Raw genomic sequence first — 8,243 nt, 5'->3', positions numbered from 1 at the left:
CCCTCTACAGGGATGCAAACAGGTGAAGGGTCAAAAAAGTGAGTACATCGCGGCGACTTGTTGGGTGCGCGCGCCGATCCCACATGAGACCATGGAAGGGGCGCAATGATGAAAAGGGCCAAAGATTTCTACGCCATTCTTTATTGAATTGTAAACATATTAGCAATAGCTAGAGTAACGGATTAATACAACAAACAAAACAACATTTTCATTGTCATTTTGACAGAATTACTTCTTTTTTTTTGCCACCAGGATCTCGAGTGCCCGACGCCTTTGTTTGGCCGCATGCTTCATTCTTGCCCTCTTTTCGGCTTTGAGTGCAGCCCTTTTACTGTCCTCCGCAGTTTGTGCTTTCTCGTACCCATATTCTTTAGCCCTCTCCATTGCTGAAATCCGGTTATTTTGGCATCTAGCCGCATCCCTTTCCCCAGCAGACTTGATGTTTTGACACAGCCTTTGATCCAATTTCCCATATTTGGGATTGTCCCTCTTAAAAATTTGAGTGGCGGACATGTTGCCTGATTTTAGTGTGTATTTAACAGTTTGGAATGCATTAAATGTAGGGATAGCCATGTTGCTGCTCTTTGGGTCAATAATGTCCCCCATAAGGTTGAAGGAGGCCTCCACCAATGGGCCATGAAAGATGGAGAGGGCGGCTTTCACGACTTTGCTCAATGCAGGGAACTTTTGAGAATTGAAGACCTTGGCCAACCAAGTGACCATGTCCTCTCCCTCACTGAATGAGGCCAAATCTGGAGACACACTGTACCCCATTATTTCGAGGTGGACATCACTTTCAGGGTCTGTGAAGTGTTGAAGGTTGGTGGCCAGCTTCTTCAAATGGATCACAGCTTGCGAGTGACCTCTGAGGATGGGGTCTACAGCAGAGAGGGATTGTAGGATGGGGTTCTCCAAAGGTAGTTTCTTTGGTAGATATAGGCCAGGTCTGAAACATGTGGGCCTAGTCCATGGTGAACCAAGTCCTAGTTAATTTCATTCAACATTTACTACCTGAATGTTTTTTACTTTACCTCCCTACATTAGATAGAATCTGACTAAAAGAGTCACTAAACAATAAAGCTTAATGCACAACAGTTTCGACCGCCTGTTTCATTCATCATGTAACACACAAGACCGGAAACCATAGCAACGCCGGTAAACAAACCCCGAGAAGCCCAATCCCTGTGAGCTCCCCGCGCTACGGCCATCCGGAGGCGCACAGAGCTTTTGGCTGTGATATTATCTATACAATTATATACAATTATATACTATTATATATAGAGCTCCGGGAGTCGCAAACGGCAACAATCACTTTCTCCTCCATGCTGCAGTTCACCCCGGACTGCACTGCACTGAGTTTGACGGTTGAACGCTGATTGGCTGTCATCACACGAAAGTCGCGTCAAAGTTTAAATATTTCAAGTCGAGCGAATTTGTCGCGCCACAAATCCTCATGAACGCGCTCGCCTGTGCACGGCGAAAGTATGGTGTGACAAATCAAAACTTATCGCCGGTTTTCCCTCGCAAAAAAATTGCCCGATACGCCTCACTTGGTATGGGATACTGTCGCCCCGTCGCGTTTGGTGCGAACGCACACATCGCAAGCTTTCACGTTCCCTAGGCCTAGATTACCTACGGCACACTTAATTGGGAACAGTGTTATCTCTAACTATGCAGGTCTATACGCTAGCTAACATCAGCTCAAGGTAACTGATATCATGGATGAAAATGACCAGTCGTCCAATGTTCAATACCAGGACATAATTCCCAAAAAGGCGGAGAGAAACGGGGAGATTTCCTGTGTGGCCATCAGTTTGATTGAAATCGGCCTTCCTTAATTTTTTATCTTAAAAAAAACGGGGACAGAGTTTTATTTTTATTTTCCCGGGGATAGACAACCAAAAGCTGCGACTGTCCCCTGAAACCGGGAACGTCTGGTCACTCCATCATGGATACTTCCAAGACAAATAATATTCATGTTAAACTTTCAGCAAAAGACTGCAACCTTACCTTAAGCTCTCATTCTTTACTTTCAGAAACCGGTCGAAAATTTAGAAATTCCCCAACCATTCAGGAGTACATAGACATACAAGCTCACGTTACAAATACTTCAGGTGCTGGTGAATCTTGTCTCTGTGATTTGACGGCAGTTCTGCGGAAGTGGTGTGGGCTACCGTAATGATTAATATACGGGCGCAAGCTCTATTTCTCCGCTTGATAGTTTTTGAAAGATCTAGATAGCAGAAACGGTTAGTTACGGGAACGAGGAGTGCGCATGCGCACGAAAGTTCTGGCGCAATTTAGACCCCCCCCCCCCCCCCCAACAAAAACTCCTCTGATCTGCATGAACCACACAAGTGACCCATTTGGCCGTCAAAAAAGTGGATCTCACTTAGAAAGTGAGCTGTTTGCATCCCTGCCTCTACCTACAAACCGTCTTAAACGTTGCTGATTTCTGAATAGTATATGCAACGTTTATGGACGATAGCATAGCATTCGCTGCTACCGAACCATGCTTGTCACGAGTATTTATATCGGATTCGAATTCGGATACAACGATACCACAGCTAAATCAGTGATTTAAATGAGAATACTTCACAGCCAATGTTGTCAAATAAACAATATCATACTTACTGACATAATCTCTCATCATAACCCTTTCGTTTTTCTGGAAAGTTACTACGAGGTAAAACCGCCAAAAAAGGAAGGGTAGCATACCCAGCATGCCTTGCGAAACTCACTCTTGATTGATCGATGAAACGCTACAGGAACGCCTGATGGGCGTTTTTGTGTCATGACGGGAACGCCCGATGGGCGTTTTTGTGTCATGACGGGAACGCCCAAGCCTGCAGCTGGACCCTTCTCCGAAATCCTGGAGGGACTGATTGACATAAATCACTGTGGGGGGGTGTGCCGCGTCTGGCCTGTAGGGGGAGTATGGACATGTTGGGAGCGCACGGGATCTGCGGGGGGATGGGTTTGATTGCGAGCACTTGCTCGCAATCGGACCAATCAGGAATGTGTATTTACGTGCCTGCTTTGTCTCCTAGTAGGAGCATGAGGAGAAGAGAGAGAGAGGCGATCGCTACCCGATATCGCCATATGCCGCTTTTCCACCGCACATGTAGCTCGACTCGACACGACACGACTCGACACGACTCGACACGGTAGCAGCGCGGGTCCTTTTCCACCGCAAATAGTACCTCCGGGACGTGGGCGGGGTCGGCTGCGCGAAAGGGCCGTGACGTATTTTTGTACGCGACGCAAACAACACCTACGTAACCCACAGATGGACAGAACCCACATAACAACAATGGAGAACATCGATGCGATGGTATTCGTGTTCGTATTATTAGCTGGCATGTTGAAGAAGTGGAATATGTTGGCTGCGGCGCTGCTATGGCTGTTACCAGCATGGTTGCCATGTCGCTCTCGTGACTTCGTCACACTCTCTGGCCAATCAGTGGCCGGCCGTCTGCCGACGTCACCTTTTAGCTTCGGCTCAGCCGCTTGGAACCTAGAGCGAGGCGGTACTAGAAAAAGCAGCCACTTCAGGTACCAGATACCATGTTTTCGCGGTGGAAACGCAAAAAAGGCGAGCTGAGTCGAGTCGAGTCGTGTCGAGCTGGTACCATGCAGTGGAAAAGCGGCTTAAACGCACCCAGGGACTGCTTGGAACAGGGTAGTTTATGTTGACCGACCCGTGGTTTGCTGCCGGACTGCCGATCGCATCAGAGATCGCCAGGGACGCACCCCCGAACCGCGTTGGAGCGGATTTATAATTTACGTTGAAAGATTTGTCTTGTGTTGAACTGCTGACCGAAATAAACAGTCTGCGGATTATCAACACAAACCCTGGGCCTGTACTAAGAACCTCGATTAGAGGGTTAGCGAGGTATGTTGAGCTCAAAGCCTGCGCTGGACCATGAAAGTCGATCTCTTTAAACGTCGCTGTATCACCATGGTGACTTGTGCTCGCAACCAAACCTGGTCGGGAGCAGGTTTTCAGCTTAGTTTACCCGGAGATCGGCTACTTAAATTGGCGTGCGCAGCTTCCTAGCCCCTGCTCTGACAATGGCGTCACCATTTGTGGGTGTCCCCGTGGACCTCGGCGCACTTATTGTACAGGCGTCTCTCTGGGGAGACAAAACCGATCCCTTGGCATTGTCTGAAGATATTCTTTATGAGAGATACAGATTCTCATCAGAGGGTATTCGTTATTTGATCATCCTTGTTGGACCGTATTTAGGCAACACTACACAAAGAAGCCGTGCACTTACTGTTGCGCAGCGTATGTGTTTCAAGTTCAAAGGTGGCCCCACGTTCAACGTACATTAACCTTGGATAGTAAAGTGCCGTGTTGTCCATAATTTTTTTTTTTTCATTCTAAAATTCATATTATAGGTGTGAGAATTGTTTAGATAAATCACACAATAGACATAAATCAATATGTCTATTGCCCATACATGAATGCATACTTATTGCAAACGCCTTGGAAGTCGACGCAGTGAGGTCAGAGGACATCCCCCCTTTCACTCCTCATACCATCATCGGCCGACCTTCGTTATTGGCGAGAGCCAGCTCCTCCGAAGTGGTGAAGGGCGGTGGAGCGGTCCCCCTCCCAGTCGTATTAATTTGGGTTTTATTTTTATTTGCTACAGGTAATCAACATGAGATTAAAGGTTGGAGCCTAGGCCATTGCAAATCATAGGCTAGATTCAAATGGATGCTTACAACCACATTGAATAATATTTAAAAATTTATTTTTGACTTGGCCCCATGTTCGTAGGAGCGTGCTGGCACCACATCTATGGGGGTAAAAGGCATGATGATACATGATATTTTTTAGACAATATGCAGAATCCTTTCATTTACGAATTAACACTTGGCTATTTTTTGCCAGCACGCCACCTTAACCATATTATGGGCAACCGTGTTCCCCGTGGCTGTGATTTTGACTTTGAATTCCTCGTAGGAATTCATAATAATACACTGCTCGTCTTGCGTGAAATACACTGCTCTCGCTCGATTCATTTTGCATAAGGGTGAGTCAAATGACGCGATAAACGCCCCTTATATGTGAACGCGCATTGAACCTAAAGCAGAAAACCTCAACTCGCAATCAGAGTTAAATGGTACCACGAAGCTCACTTTAGATTCAATTAGTTGAACCAGGTTTTCCGCTTTAGGTTCAGTGCGCGTTCACTTGAAAGGGGCGTTTTTTGCGTAATTTTTCTCACCTTTCGATAGATCAAGCAGTCTATATGCGTATAAGTGAAAAGATTTTGCATATTGTCTATAAAATAACTATGCCAAATGAAGAATTGTTCGCCATTAATCCAAATAGAATTATGATGATTTAAAAATGCATAAGCAACGTCCATCCTGCCTTATTCTATCATTTAGGGAATTCACTTTAAATAGCCTACACCAAGGGCGTAGGAACCGGGGGGGACGGAGGGGACGTGTCCCCTCCAATTTTCGAGACAGGCGCATTCGTCCCCCCCAAAAATTATACCGCGAAATATCTTATTTTTTTTTAAATATTTTACTCACTTGCTTTTATTTTGAAAGCGCAACACAGCGTCTTGTCACCTGCCCCATGTATGGCAGCGCGCAGGGTTGGGGGCGGTTGGGAGTTATAAGGACTTCAGGCTGGAAACGCCTTCGAATCGCTGCCTAGAAGGCTAACGCCTCGTGCCCAATGCACCGTCAGTCAACGGACGTGGGAAGGCGTGGCTGACGGATGGGGGAGTAGTCTTTGCAGATGCATCCGTCAGCCAATCAAATCGGTTCGCCGGGTTCTTCCCACTTCTTCCTGCTTGTTGCGAGGCAAGATGACCCGCTTTCCCGCTTTCCCGCTTTCCAGTATCGTCAGAGCCCGAGTCGCATCACAGTGCTTACATTTGCATACGCGATCTGATTGGATGACGGAACCGTCGCTGCTGAAAAAGTTGAAAATTTTTCAACTTTCTGACGGTGGCGAACGCTCCAACTGAACGGACGGATCCACAATGCATTGCGCGTCCGTCCCCATGCAAAGTCAATGGGCAACGGACAACTGACGGAGGCAGTGGGCACGGGGTGTAAGTTGCCTGCTTTCCATCGGGGACGTAAGCGCCGCGGAACTGCTGCGCCGCGGTCACCGTTGCTGATCGCTGCCAGCCTGCAACTCTAATCGCGTGATCTCGCGTGAATACGGCTGTCTCGCAAGACAGCGCTAAACTGCCGCAACCCCTCAACGGCTCACTGTTTGAGATGCGGGTGTCTGCAGCTAACGCGACAGGTTAGAGCCGTTAAAATGAAAAGACAGCAGCAGCGCAGTTTAAAAGATTTCTTTCTCCAGGGGAAGAAAAAGAAGAAAGGAAATGTGAGTTGGTCATAATTTTATCCAGGAGGATGATTATATTTTCAGACTAACGTTAGAGTTGTTGATGTTAAGATGATGTTGTGATTCAACATCTAACTACTACATTCTTGCTAGGTAAAAGTTGTTATTATGAACGTTACTAGCCAACGTTTGCTGGCAGACTTTACAGTAAAGTAAAGGACAAAAAGCGATTTGATTTAATTGACAAATAACATCATTTTTCTATTAACTTAACCCATATCACTTGAAAACGAGAGTAACGTCACACATCTCCCACATCTAGAAAGGAGTTAGTCTGTCTGTATGTTTTTCCCTTGTTCTTGACAATCCCATCAGTATTTTTCTATGCCTTATTAATCTCCACTGCTTTCATATTAGAGCTCAGGTGAAGTCCAGCTGGACACTAACAGTAAGGGTGATTCAGTGAAAGCCAGCACTGCAGAGTTGCAGGTAGGTAGCTACAGTATATGAAGAGTGAGGTGAGGTTAGGTTGTTGATCATGAGAGGAAATTCTAACATGATAAGAAGTGAAAATTACAAACGTGATTTTAATATTCCACTAGCTTTACCATCAGTATTTTTCTATACCTAATTCACCTAACCTTAAAGGGTTAGGGTTAGGGTTAGGGTGCTTGTAGTAACTGCAGTCTTGTTGCATTGTGTGACATTGTAACTGTTTTCCTTTTAGGGTGTTCAGAGCAGGTACAGACAGCTGAGAGACACTGAAGTCAGGGCGGAAAGGACAGAGTCATATCAGCCACATCCAAAATTCATTGAAACTCAAGTTCTGTCTAACAGAACTCTCTCCTTCCAAGAGCAGTGGTACAAGGACTTTCCCTGGCTACATTATGATGCAGTACAGAAGGGGGTTTTGTGTTTTTATTGCATGAGAGTTTACCAGGACAAACCCACACCATTTGCTGTAAAATCCGAGCCCTCCTTTATCACTTCTGGATTCAGAAATTGGAAGAAAGCTATTGAAAAATTTAAAGCACATGAAAGTAGTCATACACACCGTCACGCTGTCACTGTGACTGCACAAGAAAATCACCCTGTAAATGCACAGTTGTCCAGTGCTTTGGCAAATACACAATCAGACAACAGGCACTGTCTGGGGAAAATCGTGAGTTCAATCAAATATTTGGCACGACAGGGACAGGCCTTGAGAGGACATGAGGATGAAAACAGTAATTTGTATCAACTCTTGAAAGACAAGGCAGAGGATGATGTCCTTTTAGCCAAATGGTTGCAGAGGTCCCAGAAAGATTACATCAGTCCACAGATCCAAAATGAAATTCTGTCTACAATGAGCAACAGTATTGTAAGTGGAATAGCTGATACAATCAGAGATCTACCAGTTATTCAGTATGCAGTTATTATGGATGGAACACAAGACATATCTGGGCAAGAACAAGAAAGTATTTGCCTGCGTTATGTTGACAATGACCTGAAGCCCCAAGAAGAGTTCATCGGCATGTATTCTGCTACTGAAACATCAGGAAAAAGCCTTGCTGGAGTAGTTAAAGATGTGCTGCTGAGATTAAATTTACCAATGCATGGTTTACGAGGTCAAACTTATGACGGGGCAGCTAATATGGCTGGGAAGCATGCTGGTGCACAGGCACTGATAAAACAAGAGCAGCCACTAGCACTTTATGTTCACTGTGGAGCCCACTGTACTAATTTGGTCACACAGAAAGCTTGCTTAGCCTCTGTTCTGATCAGAGACTCATTGGATTGGGTCAACCAGCTTGGAGTCCTTTTGTCTCATTCAGGGAAGTTTAAGGCAACCCATGCAGCAATAGCACATGCAGAGAACCCATCGTGCACTGCAATAAAACCCCTGTGTCCCACGAGATGGACAGTACGGGGC

This window comes from Gadus macrocephalus, chromosome 20, assembly GCF_031168955.1.
Source record: "Gadus macrocephalus chromosome 20, ASM3116895v1".
NCBI classification, from domain to species: Eukaryota; Metazoa; Chordata; class Actinopteri; order Gadiformes; family Gadidae; genus Gadus; species Gadus macrocephalus.
The sequence above is the reverse complement of the archived record's forward strand: the minus strand, read 5'-3'. Positions refer to the sequence as shown.